The sequence below is a fragment of the Bos indicus x Bos taurus genome, chromosome 29, assembly GCF_003369695.1.
Source record: "Bos indicus x Bos taurus breed Angus x Brahman F1 hybrid chromosome 29, Bos_hybrid_MaternalHap_v2.0, whole genome shotgun sequence".
Lineage (NCBI taxonomy): Eukaryota > Metazoa > Chordata > Mammalia > Artiodactyla > Bovidae > Bos > Bos indicus x Bos taurus.
Genome location: NC_040104.1, coordinates 18,310,317 through 18,326,368, shown reverse-complemented (window position 1 = coordinate 18,326,368; position 16,052 = coordinate 18,310,317). Strand labels below are relative to the sequence as shown.

At 48.2% G+C, this 16,052-nt stretch overlaps 1 long non-coding RNA gene across 2 annotated transcripts in view; it reads right to left on the bottom strand.

The window, feature by feature from the left end:
* Nucleotides 1–15,741, bottom strand: part of LOC113886337 — a 28,114-nt gene extending 12,373 nt beyond the window's left edge. For both annotated transcript variants that reach the window (XR_003509416.1, XR_003509415.1), the window contains exons 1-3: nt 15,583–15,741; nt 12,544–12,699; nt 155–304 (exon numbers count right to left, since the gene is read on the bottom strand). This is a non-coding gene — a long non-coding RNA (uncharacterized LOC113886337). The remainder of the gene's footprint in view (nt 1–154; nt 305–12,543; nt 12,700–15,582) is intronic.
* Between the last annotated feature and the right edge of the window lie 311 nt (nt 15,742–16,052).

The following is a 16,052-nucleotide window of genomic DNA, read 5'->3' as shown; positions in this document are numbered from 1 at the left end:
AGGTGGCCAAAGTACTGGAGTTTCAGCTTTAGCATCATTCCTTCCAAAGAACACCCAGGACTGGTCTCCTTTATAATACTCCAACTTAAAGAAAAAGTTGTTTTTTTTTTAAAGTCATCCAATAGCTAACCTATTTTTCTCTAAAAAAACTTACCTGTGGGAAGAGTGGCAATTATCACTCAGGAAAACATGTGCCAATGGATGAGTAGGAGGTTGTTGACTTAAAGGGTTGGTTGGTAAAACAGAGAGCTTGCTAAGTCCTGAATTACTGCTGTTAAGGATGTACCTTCCTGTTCTGATGTTCCTGTGGGTCAGAGAAACAGGAGCTAGTGTTTTGTGGGCATTGGGACAGATTTTCTCAGAGTGTCTGGCAGCTATCACTGAGTCGGGGGGACCGATGAAACCTAATTTAACATGTATGTTTAAACTATTATGCATATTGTTACTCTATTAGGCCTTGGAGATTCCACAATTTCTTTTTAAAAATTTATTTATTTTTAATTGGAGGATAACTGCTTTACAACATTGTGTTGGTTTACACTAGTTTTACAAAGCAGGGAACGCTGTATTTACTTTGATTATACATTGATTTGAAGGAGGGGATGCTGCTTTTGGAAGTGTACTTTCCCACAGAAAGACAAAATTCATGGCCCCTTCTTCCCTCTTTAGCCTCAAGGGAGCTTAACAGAGACTGATTAAGCAAGGAAAGCCATCAAAGCTTCAAAGCTCAGAAATCCCTGGGCTTGAGTTGAGTTTTAGGTGAAGGGTTCATGTTGGTGTCAAACCAGTTTCTGCCATCTCGTCACTGTGCATACTGACAGCCAGGGGACATGCACTCAGGTCTGAGATCCGAGGAAAGAAACACCTGGCTGCAATTACCTGCAACTATATGGTTAACTTTTTTAAAAATTAATTTTTAATGGAGTATAGTTGCTTTACAATGTTGCATTAGTTTCTGCTGTAGAGCAAAGTGAATCAGCTACATGTATAGGACTGAGTGACTTCACTTTCACTTTTCACTTTCATGCATTGGAGAAGGAAATGGTAACCCACTCCAGTGTTCTTGCCTGGAGAATCCCAGGGACGGGGGAGCCTGGTGGGCTGCCGTCTATGGGGTCACGCAGAGTTGGACACGACTGAAGCAACTTAGCAGTAGCAGTATACATATATCCTTTTTTTTTTAAAGGGAGATCAAGATGGTAGAATAGAAGGATATGAGCTCATCTGCTCCTTCGAGAACACCAAAATCACAACTAGCTGTTGGACAACCATCAATAGGAGGATGTTGAAATCTACCCAAAAAAAGATACCCCACATCCAAGGACAAAGGAGAAGCCACAACAAGATGGTAGGAGGGGCACAACTGAGGTCACCATAAAGCACTGAGTAGAATTTCCTGTGCTATATAGTCAGTTCTCATTAGTTATCTGTTTTATACATAATGACTGAGTGACTAGCAGACACACATACAGTACATATATATGTCAATCCCAATCTCCCAATTCATCCCACCCACTCCCCCACTTCTCTCTTTGGGATCCATATGTTTGTTCTCTACATCTGTGTCTCCATTTCTGCTTTGAAAATAAGTTCATCTGTATATTCAGTGGATATTACTCAGCCATAAAAAGGAATGAAACTGTGCCAATTGCAGAGACGTGGATGAACCTAGAGACTGTCATACTGAGTGAAGTAAGTCAGAAAGAGAAAAACAAAAATCATATATTAACACATAGATGTGGAATCTAGAAAAATGGTATAGATAAACTGAGGATTTTCATGTAGATCTGACTGACCCCAAAGCTCATTATTATTTTTCTTACTACACTACCAAGAATGAGGGGCTTCCCCAGTGCCTCAGCTGGTAAAGTGCCGGGAGCCAGCGTGAGGAACTCCGCCCATGGCAAAGGTCATGAGGAAGAAGGTTCGGCATACGCAAAGGCAGGATCAAGCCTCAGGAGTCCCCCTGGAAATTCTCGAGCATCTACCCCCAAAACCAGAGTCTGCCTATTTTACTGCTTTGTGCTCTCACCTACACTTCTGACTTTACGGGGGGCTGTCCCCCACCACCATCTCTCTCTCTAAAAAAGAGTTAACTTACAGCTCCAGTTAGTAAAATTCCTGGGTGTGACAAGACTGTTTCGACCTACAAACTCCTTTGGAAGTCCTCTAGCCTACCTGAATAGGTTCTTCCGGCCACATGTGATTGTTCAGAGCCTCCCAACTGTGAGAGGCATGAGATGTTCTAAACTGTCTAAATACAGATTTCTTTGAGCAGTTAAAAGATTGATTAGAAATTGTATTGGTGAAGGGTTTTTCACTTGTTGGGCCAATGTTTGCTGCTAAATTTCCATATCCCTTACCTACGGTGTCCCTGGCAGTGTACTGATTAATATAATTGGTGTATAGAAATGTAAGTAGTAGCTTTAATGTTTGTAACCTTGGACCCTTGAGTTAATTCTTTTCTTGTTATAGCCCACCACACCTTTGCCCTATAGGAATGCAACTTTATCTAATGCTTTTGGAGGGTGGCACCTGACTTTAGAATAATCACCTTTAGAGAAAAAGAAGTTTTCTGAAGAAAGGATCTTAAAATGTTAACAGGCATCTTGGCCAGAAGATGATGTAAATCACCTAAACTTTTGCATATGATAAGTTTGAAAGCCTGGCTTCGATTAGGATCAAGGACTGCTGTCCTTGCATGACTCTACCCCTTCCCCCATTATCCTCTATGCACAACTTAAGGTATAAAACTACTTTGGAAAATAAAGTGCGAGTTTTGTTCACCAAAACTTGGTCTCCCCATGTAGTTCTTTCTCTCACCTTCTGGCTGAATTTCCATCTGGGGCATGGAGGCTTGTCAAGCCTACTAATTTTGCCTGGGCTTCTAAGATCTGACCGGGGAGGCCTTAGTGTCTCCTCTCCTTCGGGAGAATGGGAGGATGCCTGCGTCCTATGTAGGTGATGCAAATTCCTTATTTTGGAATTTTATTAGCTTTCCACGTAAACCAAGTTATTCAGCCTCTTTTCTCCACTGAGTTTCCTCACTGAGCTATCCTTATTTAACCACTCTTTATATCCTTAATTAACATTTAATTAAGCAATTGTTTCCTGATCCTCGCCGCCAACGTCCCCGCTTCGAATTCCCTGGATCCACCTGGGCTGGATCTCAGCAATAAAGAACATGCCTGCCAATGCAGGAGACTCAAGAGATAAGGGTTCAATCCCTGGGTCAGGAAGATCCCCTGGGGAAGGAAATGGCAACCCATTCCAGTATTCTTGCCTGGAAAATTCCATGGACAGAGGAGTCCAGCAGGCTACAGTCCATGGGGTGGCAAAGAGCCAGACATGACTGAGCACAAATGCATGCATGCACAAAGAAGGAAAGCGGAAAGTGATGCCTATTTGTGTGTTGTTATTAAGAAGGAAAACCATGTGCCTTGTCATGAGAAAAAATATCATTCCTAGTCAATGATTCCTGACTCTAACATGAGTCAGCCATTTCCATGTTAATGTTATTATCTATGGTAATAATAATGTGGGTTACTATTATATTCTTCTAGAAATCATCTCAAGTTTGTAAAACATGATCAGACATCTGTATGGGTTCTCACTATATATAGTGTTAAATGGAGAGAAGTCTTCTGGTGTCTGTTTTGTCATACTTAGAAGAACATTCTGTGTATAAAGGCCAGAAATCTGACCCTTAAAGACGATTTAAATACTCCATGATGCAACATGCTTACTAATTGATTACTGTATAAGAGTATGAACATTATTATGCCTCCTCTGGCAGTGATAAATCACTTCACCATACAACCACCAGGTTATATTATAATACATGAATCAGGCATTATGGCTAGATGTCAGTTTTCTAGAAAAGAGGTGACATGACATGATAGGTAGGCATCCAATATAAAATGGCAGGTGGTCTCCCTGGTATGCTAAATACCAGAGAGACTAGACATCTGCACAAGATGTTGATACAAAAATGAACATGTGTATGTGCTAAGTTGCTTCAGTCAGTCTGATTCTTTGCGACACTTTGGGCCATAGCCCGCCAGGCTCCTCTGTCCTTGGGATTCTCCAGGCAAGAGTACTGGAGTGGGTAGCCATTCCCTTCTCCAGGGGATTTTCCCAACCCAGGGATTGAGCACACATCTCTTACATTGTCTGCATTGCAGGTGGGTTCTTTATCACTAGGCACCACCTTGGAAGCCCCCAAATGAACATATCCCTCACCATTTAGTGAAAGACAGAGGCAGAACTGGGGTGACAGGGCTAATGGGGAAAAGATGAAAATAGCCTTTCTAAATCTCCTCTCCTGGCTCCAAGTTAAGCTCTCAAAAATGCACATCGATGTCCCCTCATAGTTCCTTAGCTAACTAATAAGTACATTTCATTTTTAAAAAACCACCTTAACCTGTATTTTCCTCCATCTAGTGCACTGTCTCTCTGATCACCTTCCCAACAAAATTCTTTGAGAGTTGTTCATATGAACTTCTTTTCCCCAGTTCTCTCTCAAACCACTGAAACAGCTCTGAGTACGATCACCAGTGACCTCTGAGCTGCCACATGTAATGTTCAATCCCGGGTTCTTGACCTCCCAGTTATACTTGACAGTGAGCCATCCTCTCCTCCAAGAAACACTTTCTCCACTTCACTTCTAGAACATAAGCGTTACCATTGCACTTGCTGATCTTTTGCAATTGCCTCTGCAACTTCCTAATTTCTTTGACCTCTAGAAACTAGAGACCCCCAAGTTTCAGTCTTTGGAGTGCTTTTGTTCTGCAGATGACTTTGTCAGTCCTTCCTGTTTAAATACAATCTATGTATCAACAACCCCACATTCATATCTCCAAGTCTGACCACTCCCTGAATGCCAGACCGGCTTACCTTCTGCCCACTCTACATCTCCACTTGAATATCCAATAGGCTGTTCAAGCCTTACTTGTCCCAAACTGAATGTCTAATCTCCCCAACCCCCCTAAACCTGCTTCACTCATCATCTTTGTCTCAGGTGATGCAACTCCATTCTCCTGATTGTTCGAACCAAATACCTTAGTGCCATCCTTGACTCTTCCATGTCTCCCATATGTCTTAGGAAATCCTGTTGGCTTTACCATAAAAATGTTTCAAGACACTAAGTGCCCCCTCAGCATTTCATGGCTGTTGCCCCACTGAAGCCATGACTGTCTTTAGCTTGGATTACTGATGTTGCCTTCTTGCTGATCTGCCTGCTTCCTCCCTTGTTCCCTATAGCCTGTCCTCTATTACGGCAGCCAGAACCATCCTATGAAAGCCTGAGTCCAATTATGTCACCCCTCCATTTAAAAACATCCAACAGGACTTCCCTGGTGGTCCAGTGTTTAAGAATCCACCTGCCAGTGTAGGTGACATGGGTTCAATCCCTCATCTGGGAAGATTCCGGGACAGTTAAGCCCATGTACCACAGCTACTGAGCCCGCACTCTAGAGCCTGTGCTCCCCAACAAGAGAAGCCACTGCAGTAAGAAGCCTATGCACCACAATGAAGAGTAGCCCCTGCTCGCCACAACTTCTAGAAAAAGCCCATGCGCAGCAACCAAGACCCAAAACACCCAAATAAATAAATTTTAAAAATCTGACAACTTCTCAATTAAAGTCGAGTCCTTACAGGGGTCAAGAAGACCCTATGTGACCTGTCCCCCATCACCCTTCTCAGCTTCTTGTCTCCTACAACCCCATCCACTCACTCATCTCCAGTTCCACCAGCCTCCTTTCCTCTCATAAACATGTCATACTCACATCTGCCTCAGAGACTTTGCACTTACTGTTTCTTCTGCCTGCAGTGCTCAATATTCACCTGGCTCATTCCCTGACTTTATTAAGGTCCCTGCTTACGTGCTGCTGCCTCAGGGAGCCTTCCTGACCCCACTCCTTTGTTCCTTGTCCTCTTAACTGACTTTATTTTTCTTCCTTGCATGTATCACCAGCTGATATTTTCTGTTATCTGTGTGGTCTGTCTGCCCTGGTTTCCCTTTGGTCTCTACGAAGGCTGGAATTTTGAATATTGTATCCCAAATGCTAGAAGAGTCACTGATGCCTAGTAAGTGCTTAATACATATTTACTGAATGAATGCTTTACTTCCTGGAGAGAGTGAATCTTAAAGACCAGGTAAAAATTAACCAGGCAGGTGAGAATGGAAGAGGATTCTAAGCAAAGAAGGTAGCAACTTGAGGCCACAGTGGTCTCAGAATGTGGCAGAGTAATTATAAGCAGTTCTAAATAAGTCTGTAGGAGCCTCCCCATTAATACTCATGTCTTTTCCATCTAAGGAGTACCTTAACAGTTTTCAAAATTGTTTTCTTTTTCACATACACATAGGAGTTAACTTTTAAATTGATTAAAAACTTCTAAATGATCTTATTTAATCAGTATAGATTTTAGTAAGAAAACATGATGAAACAATAAGAAAATATTTTATCAGAGTTAATTTGGCAACAATTTTTCTTCTTTAGTTTTACAAAAAATAATATGCCTCATGATGGCATTTTAGGTTTAATAAGGAAGGTACTAATTGAGAAATCATATTAATATTTACAGTCAGGGAACACGGGTTTGGCTTTAACCTAGTCATAAAATAGATACTGAGGACCTAATTATACTGTAATAAACCAAATGGGATATTCTATGTAGAGAGAACCGGACATTATAAAAGTATTGCTTTTGATAGTGAAAGTCATCTCTTACATTTGATGTACTTTGAAGCTTTTAAAATAAAATATAACTTGGCTTTTAAACTCAGTAAAGAGATTTCTGTCTCACTGGGAAAAGAAAAAAATACTCATATCCTTCCAAGGGTTCCTGTAAAGCAGGCCTGCTTCATCCCAGGGTTATCAGGCCAGTGCTCAACTTCTTAAGAGTTCCTTGGACTGCAAGGAGATCAAACCAGTCAATCCTAAGGGAAATCAATCCTGAATATTCATTGGAAAGACTGATGCTGAAACTGAAGCTCCAATACTTTGGCTACCTGATGCAAAGAGTAGACTCATTAGAAAAAACCCTGATGCTGGGAAAGATTGAAATTAGGAGAAAGGGATGACAGAGGACAAGATGGTTGGATGGAATCACTGACTCAATGGACGTGAGTTTGAGCAAGCTCTGGGAGATGGTGAAGGACAGGGAAGCCTGGTGTGCTGCAGTCCATGGGGTCGCAAAGAGTCAGACACGACTGAGAGACTGTACAACAACAACAGCAACTTCTTCTAGGGAGAATCTTGAAGTCTGAGTTGGCTAATTGCTCCCTGGCTCAAGACGTCCCACCTGAGGACCAGAAGCTGGGGGTGGTGGTGGAGTGGGGGTGGGTGGGGGCTGATGGAAAGCTAGGAGGTGAAAGTAGAGGAGAAGGAAGGAGCTCTCAGTTTAATCCTATGAGTTCATTACCCTGGAAAGATGGGTCCAAGTGAGCCATGTCTGGCAAGTAACGGGCCTTGCCCGAGTGACTCAACAGCATCAGCTCAGCAACCACACTGAGTCAGCTGGAAGCAAACAGAGCTCCCCAACCAAGGCCTGATGAGTGAAGCTGAAAAGAGCTCACTGAAAGGCACTGCAAAGCCATTCACAGTCCCAGAACCAAATGCAGAACTAATCCAAAAAGAGGGCATCTTGATCCCTGTTCACAATGCATGTGGGCAAGACAACCAGCACGTGCCAGGAGGCCAAGGTTCCAGCACACTGGGACACAAAGCCCTGCTGAGTGTGTGGTCCATTAGTAGAGGTCCACTGCCTCCCAAAGGGCCTGGGATTTGGATCCTCAGCCTCCGTGCTCATCCCGAAGCACTTTCCCAGGGAGAATTTTTTGCCCCATTTGGCGGATGTGGCTCAGAGAAGCCAAGTCTTGCCTGCAGTCAACCAGCAAGTCAGTTTCCTGAGGTGGGAACCGAGGCCCAGACCTACCAGCCTCGAGTGGTTTCTTGACGGTGTCCTCCCAGAGACTCAGAGGACAGCAGAGGCAAGGGGGTCAGCCCTCCTGCATGGGAACCACGGCGGACAATGGGGACGGGCAGGCGGGTGTGGAGCACTGCAGACCCACCATCACAACAGGGAGAACAACTCAGACCACATCCTCCTGGGGGCGGGGAGGGGATGTTGGTGACATTTTCTTTGTAAATGAACGACATCAGTCCTGAGGTTCGCAGCTGTACAGTCTAAAATGTTGGAGTTGGATGGGGCGCTGGGAGACATCAATCCAATTTCTTTTGTTTCCTGGTTGAGGAAATGGAGATGTGGAAAGACTAACTCGCTGTTCAAGGTCACACAGCTGGCTCAGGCCAGAGGGAGGACAGGAGCCCATGTATCTTAAGCGTTGACCCCGTTCTTTTTCCAAACACCACTCTTACAATAATGACCTGTCCTCTGATGACACCATGAAACAAGGTCAACCAACAGCCAGTTTCTCTCCTCTGCTTTCCTAACATTAGAATGAAAGTGGAGGAGCCTGGAGTGAAGGCGTGGTGTGCTCAGCTCAGACCTGCAATCTAACACTCAAAACCCCCTGAATCTTCCACTCATTTGGTCTTGGAGCCAAGATTAACATAGCCATGGAAAGAAAGGCTGGGAGATTGCAAAGAGGTTCTTGGAGAGCCCGCCCCTGGGAGATGGTGAACTGGGTCTCACCGACATGGTCAGGCTCACTCCAGGGCACGGCTCTACGGCAGATGTGTCTGGAACAGTGTTCTCAGGCTTCCTGCCTGGGCCCTCCATGGCACCCAGTGATGAGCATGGCTCTGGGCAGAGGTGGCTGCTGCCAGCGGGAAGCTCTCCCATCACTCACCCACCAGGTGTTCTTCCCAGCAACCACTGCAGCTTGGCAGGAAAACCACAGTGGGGCTGCAGGGCCGGGCAGAGAGGTGCAGCTCCCTCCGCTGTGCCGTCCAGGTGTCAACAGATGGGTTATGGATCTGCCTCTCCCTTAACAAACAAACAGGACTTTTACAGGCTGAGTAATCCCACATGGGGTAAGCCAGACTGTCACTCAGCCAGCTTTCCCAGCCAGGGACTAGCCTCCCTAGGCCCTGTTCCTATAAGGAGAGGTGTTTCCAGAAGGCTGGCCATCCCAGGACAGTAGCAAGGCTGAATGTCCTTCCTACCCATGGAGTCACAGGGAGCCAGGTAGTCCTGGGAGCCACCATGTCCTTTAAATGTCCCCCCAGGCAAGTATCCCTGCCAGTTTCCACAGTCTGCAAGCTCGTGGTTCTATGCAGGTGTGACCCTTCCTCCCATCCAGCCCCGAGAGAGCAGAGAGTGAAAATGCAGATGAGATGGCTAAAGGAAGGAAAACTCTCCCTTGTTGAGAGTGGCCTCAGAACCAAATCTCTCCATCCTTCTCCTGACAGCTTTCAAACCTTGGGGAAATGGGCCAGGAGACAGGCTCTTGGACTATTTTCCTCTTCTGATTCCTGCCCAATATCTGGCCTCTGAGTAAGAGGGGCAGTCTGGCCTGGTCTGGAGGGGCCCCAAGAGCAGGATGAAGATCAGGTAAGGAGCCAAGTCCTGTAGCCCAATGGTCACCGGTGCTGCATATAAGCATGAGAGACCACGGAGTGCTAGACCAGGAATCCGATGTCTGGATGTCACTTACTTTCCTGAACCTCGGTTTCTCCATCTGCAAAATGGGGACAGTAATACCTCTCCCTGCCCTCCTTGCCTAAGGATGAGAATTCAGTGAATCAGAATAAAGGAAAGGTTGAACATGCTGGGTAGGACTCCACTGCAGCTCCTGTGCATGGTCATTTCCAGCCAATGACAAGTCACTTGTCACTGAAGGTGACAAGTGGGTTCCAGCCCAAAGGAGGTAAAAGAGGTGGCCCTGGGGTTTCACTTGTCCTCCCTACTTCCTGTACACGTTCTACCAGCACCATGCCAGGGACTGTTCAAAGGCGCAACAGATGAGGCAAAATCCCTAACGTCAAGGGTCGGGGGCGGGAGGAGAAGCAGACTAACTCCCTGGTCCAGCCCCTGATGGTGGTGGCCTGATTCAGGTGGGGGATACACTTCAGGACAACACACTCTGTGTTAGCCCCGATTAATAAAAACCAGTAACCACGGGAGAACTTTCTGGCTCTTTCTAGCCCAAACACCAGCTGAGCAGCTGGGGAAACCAGCAGTCCAACTCTGTCCAAGTGGTCACCTACCTCTTCCCACCTGCACACGAGGCTGGTTCTCAGCGCAGGGTCACGCTGAGGTGAGCCGTCAATCCAGGCCTGGAGCTGCTCACCTCTGACTTAGTCACAGTCTCCAGGTTTGTTATCTCCCAAGCAATGAATTGGCACTTTTCACCGAGGGATGACTACTGGGCCCTTTAGAGCTTCATTAAGCTCCATGACTTAATGACTCTCCTGTTTAATGGAAGCCAAAGCTGTTTAAGTGGCCACAGCTGCCAGGAACTGGGGTAAAAGAGTGAAACTTCGAGAGCAGCCGCACTAATCTGCCCGGCACCCCTCCCCAGCACTGATCGTGGCCTGTTTTGACAGCTCCCAGAGCCAGTCCCACTGGGAGCGGCGGGGGCAGCTCCTTTCCCTCACGCTCTCTCCTCCAGCACATCGCCTGCCGCAGGGGAGAGGAAGAACAATCAAGCATTGTCTTGTTCTGGCCTAGTGTGTCAGGGCCTCCTGGAATAAATATTATTTGCCTGGGAGGGAAACTGGCTGAGAGACAGCTCAGGGTCAGGGCTGCGGAGGACGAGAGGGAAGGCGGTGATGTTTGGGTTTGGTTTTATTGTGAGTTTAATCTCTTTCTCCCTGAGTTCTGCACATTTCCCCTGCCTCCCCATCCCGAACGGGCCATTAAGCAGGAAGCCAGTGCTGGGCAGGGGGCTCTGCCAGGTAGAAACAAAAGGAATGTTCTGCAACGTGTACCCTGGGTTACTCTCAGCCCAGCTCTGGGTGAGTAAAGGGCGTACACTCCGGGGACTCATGCGGGCTGCAGGCACAGTGGCCCACCTGGCATGGCACAGCCCCTCACACGCAGATGCGCTTTACCCTTCTGCCCTTTACTCCTCAGCAAGTACTGTCTGGGCCCAGCCCCCTCTGTGAGTCTGGGGAAACTGGACCCCAGATACCCCAGGCAGTCAGCACTTACTGAATTCCTACTGTGTACCGTTCACCAGGTGTACTTCCTGTCACCTAGAAAGCTTCACGACTCTCCCGAATGAAGAGCTAAAGACCAACTATTGAATAGGAGACTTGTAGGGGCTGCCCGGAAAGGCCAGGCACCCCCCACCCCTCCTTCTCCCGGCTGTCTCAGGAGGAGTGAGTAGGAAACAAAGGGCCAAGCTGCCTGTGACAGCCAAGGGCACTGGGGCATCGAAGGGGCGCCTCTGCTGTGCTGTCCCAAGTCCCCCTTTCCACTAGGAAAATGAATCTTCCCTTTATCCTTAAAATCCACGCTGGGAGCAAGACACATACCCAACAGCTGAAACAAGAGCTATCGATGATTACATGCTTACTCCATGTCGGGCACTGGGGAGAAGGCAATGGCAACCCACTCCAGTACTCTTGCCTGGAAAGTCCCATGGACGGAGGAGCCTGGTGGGCTGCAGTCCATGGGGTCGCTAAGAGTCCCGGACACTTTCACTTTACTTTCACTTTTCACTTTCATGCATTGGAGAAGGAAATGGCAACCCACTCCAGTGTTCTTGCCTAGAGAATCCCAGGGACGGGGGAGCCTGGTGGGCTGCTGTCTATGGGGTCACACAGAGTCGGACATGACTGAAGCGACTTAGCAGCAGCAGCAGCAGCAGTGCTAAGTGCATTACGTATATCATTTCATTTGACAGAAGCATACACGTTCAGTCCACTTCCATAGATGGGAAATGAAGCTTGGAGAGGTCACGGAACTGGTCCAAGCTTACACAGCTACTAAGAAGGCTTCAAACCCACCTTTATCTGCTTCCAAAGTCTTGACCACTCAGAGGTACTTCCCAGAAGCGGTGATGGGTTTGGAAGCCACCCCACACACCCCTGTGCCACTTCTTGTCAGCAAGGACACACTTTTGCCAAGGAGGATGTGTGCTAGGATGCTGGCTCTTCGGGCTACCCTGACACCTTCACTCACTGGGGATCCTTTGTTCCCAGAGGCAGAGTTCCTCCCTGTGGACTTTACTTAATTATTTTTGTGTACAAAATAGTTCATTGCTCTGCTCAGTGCCATGTACAATTACAGAGTTAATACCTGCTTTGTAAGAGTGATAATGATCTCACCACCCAGCCAGTGAAATAAACGTTGCCCCCCACCCCTCTTCTTGAGAAACAAAGAGCCAGAGAAGGCCAAGCCATCCAAGCACTTGACATGGGGCACGGAGAACATGGGCGTGAGTCCGCAGACCTGGCATCAGGTCCTGGATCAGCCACACACTAGCCAGGTGTCTGCGGCAAGCCAGCTGACCTCATGAGGCCGTGTTTCTTCAAATGTGGGGGCAGGTCACAGCGCAGACACAATAACCTGATGTGTAACTGTGAAGATCTGGTGAGAAAGTGCCCACAAAGCTCTAAACAGTCTTACCTGGTAGAGTAGGTGTTCAATGTTGGTTTCCTCACTTAGTGCATCTTTTTTCTTTCAATGGAGCTCTTATCATCCAAGAATCTTGATTCACTTCTGCCTTGGGGACATTCCCACCATTGCACGCTGCTGGCAGTCTCAGTGCCTCGGTATCTGCATCTGTAAAATGGGAAGGAACAAATGACTTAACACACATAAAGTCCTTAGAATGGTACCCAGCACATAGTAGTTGTTAAATAATTATAGACATTTTATAAACATTGTTGTGATTAGTGACTACTATTATTCTTCCTCAGAGTTCTGTGGGGAATAAACAAGATGATGGATGTGAAAACATGTTATCAACTACAAGAATAAGAGTAAGCACTCGGTGGCTCAGACAGTAAAGCATCTGCCTACAACGTGGGAGACCCAGGTTTGATCCCTGGGTCAGGAAGATCCTCTGGAGAAGGAACTGGCAACCACTCCAGTACTCTTGCCTGGAAAATCCCATGGATGGCGGAGCGTAGTAGGCTACAGTCCATGGGGTCACAAAGAGTTGGACACAACTGAGAGACTTCACTCTCTTCACTCACTCACTCGTACACACAGAGAGGGTAACAGGAAAAGACCTGGCCCCAGACATGCACTTGAACAATCTCAAACCGCCCTCCCCTTGACACAAAACACGGAGTTCCTCCTTCAAAGAAACAATAATTCACCTTCTGGTTTTTGTTAGTTTGTTCTAATTTGAAAGTGAAAGTCGCTCAGTCGTATGGACTCTTTTCAACCCCATGGACTATACAGTTCATGGAATTCTCCAGGCCAGAATACTGGAGTGGGGTAGCCTTTCTCTTCTGAAGGGGATCTTCCCAACCCAGGAATCAAACTGGGGTCTTCTGGATTGCAGGTGGATTCTTTATCAACTGAGTTATCAGGGAAGCCCTCTGTTTCAATTTAGACCAGATCTTTCATGTTGTGTATTTCATGTTGTGTTTGTATTTCATTGACGTATCCACGATCACTGCATAACAAGGGCATTGTTAAAGAAGCATCTGGTCTAAGCAGTCCTTGGATATCCTGATGTGAACAGAGAATACAATTAAGCTGTCTCTCCCTCTCAGGTAATCCAGGTGCAATCTTTCCTGATGGGTTGGAAGAACCAGGCGGGCAAGCCACTCAATGAGGGGGAGTTGCAGATAGCTGATTAATGGCTGGAAGCCCAGTAACACCACCCCTCAAAGGCTTGAAACAGAAGCTCCTGGACCCATCTTTGACCAGGTTTACAGTGAATCTGGTCAATCAGCCAAACAAGAGACACAGGGTGTGGGCTTCCCTGATGCCACAGTGGCAAAGAATCCGTCTGCAATGCAGGAGTCAGGGGTTTGATCCCTGGGTTGGAAAGATCCCCTGGAGGAGGACATGGCAACCCACTCCAGTATTCTTGCCTGGAGAATCACATGGACAGAGGAGACTGCCAGGCTACAGTCCAATGGGTCACAAAGAGTAGGACACAACTTAAGTGACTTAGCATGCATGCAGGAGACACTGGGTGAGACTTTTGCCCAGCACCTTGATGGAAACCACGGGGAATGTAAAGCAAGTGCCTAGGCCACAGTCCCTGCCCTTAGGGAGACCACCCAACTGATGGAATAAGACAGATGAAAATGAAAGGATGAGTGAGTCGGAAAAGGCAATGATAAAATGAAGGCTAGATTTTATGGCCCAGACTGTAAACACTGGTGCATGGAGTAAAGGGAGATGGGTGAGAGCCAGAGGGAGTGGAAAGGCTCACACAGGAAGGGGTTTCTTAGCTGGGTCTGAGTCTGGGTGAGCTTTGGGAGTTGGTGATGGAAAGGGAGGCCTGGCGTGCTGCGATTCATGGGGTCGCAAAGAGTCGGACACGACTGAACGACTGAACTGAACTGACGGGTGTGTAGGAGTTGCACTGGTGAGAGGGAGAGTGGCAGTGCAAGTTGGGGAAACTGTGAGAGAGGTCTAGGAGGAAGAAGGACTTTCTACAGGGCAGAGGTGAACCGGGCATGTCTGGAGCAAGAGTGCATCCTAACTGCCAAAATTAGCATTGCTTTAAAGAACCAGGAAGATGAACTCTTATCAGTAATAAAACTAGTTGAAGGCGGTCTAGTTTGTTCTAGTTTGTCTCCCATATTAGTGAACTTCAGCAAGTCACTTAACCACCCAAGTGTGACTCTCCTGCCCTGTGAAATGGGGATGATGATACATGTCTAACTGTTCCTATAAAAGGTGCTGATTCCAGGGGCAAGTGCTAATAGGCAGGCAATGAGGGCATTTCTCCCCCAAGCTCCCTGGTAGGTGACTCCAACCCAGGGTCACCGAGTTCTCTTCTCCCTGCAAGGAGGGAGAACCAGGCTCTGTGTGAGTCACCTGCTGTTGACTCTGATCCACAGGGACTGCAGGAGGAGCCTGTCGGGGGCCCATCCCCCCAGAAAGCAGGACTGCCCCTGCCACGTAGAGACAGGATGGGATACCCTCCAACTTGACGGCTTCTGAACCAAGCCAGGGGTCCCAGCCGGGAGGGGGGTCCCTCCTCCTAACCCCTCTCCTCAAGAGGATGGGGCGGAGTGGGGGGGGGGGGGCGGGTAGGAGTAGCCTGAGAACTTCTCACAAGTGCCAACTGACCTGAGGGAACGAAGGTGACCAGGTACGGAGTCAGATCAGAGAGGAGCCCCAGGAAGAAACCAGCGTGTTCGTGAGCAGACGCCGCGGAGACTGATCGGGTGGGAAATTAACCACCGACTCAGACGCCCCGGAAGGAAGCAGCAGCTAATGGACCAGCCCCGAGGGCCAGGCCCGCACCTCCTGACAGTGTCCTGGGCCTGGTTTCAGGGCCGGGAGTCCAAGTTTCTGCCACAGACCCAGGGCCAAAGCTGTTCCCAAAGCGCTTGATAACTGTTTTCCCCGCGCGTCTCGCACAAACCCGCGCCTCGGGCGCGCCTGTCCTCTCCTCCCACCTGGGCGCCCAGAGGGAATCCTGAAAAGGGAGCGGGAGCGGGACCCTGGGACCCTGGGGGCGCTGCCCACCTGTCCGCAGCGCGGAGCCCGGCTGTGAGAGCGGAGGGGAACGGCCAGTCAGGACTCACGTTCCCCGGGCTCCGCTCCGCGCCGGCCTCCTTCTGGCCGCGCCCGCACGTTGCAGGGGACCCGCAGAGGCGGCCTGGCGATAAGCGGCCCCTGGGCGCACGCGCGCGTCTACTGCCCGCACCTGCGTGCTGCGCCTTGGCTTAGGAAGGGACTGCCCCGCAGGGTGGGTGCGTAAGCGGGTGTGTGTGCGCGTATGTCCGTGCGTGTGCGTAGACCTGTGCGCATGTGATCACAAGAGAGGGCTGCGAGGCAGGGAGCAGGGCGTGTGCGTTGTAAACAGGGACAGTAAGGAGGTGCCCTAATAGGGACTTCTCAGCAGCCCAAGACTACCTGAAGCCACTGATAGAAACTTCTAGGATGTAGGCTGTTTGAGGGGGGCTTGGTGTTTGATTGTTCACTGCCGTATCCCC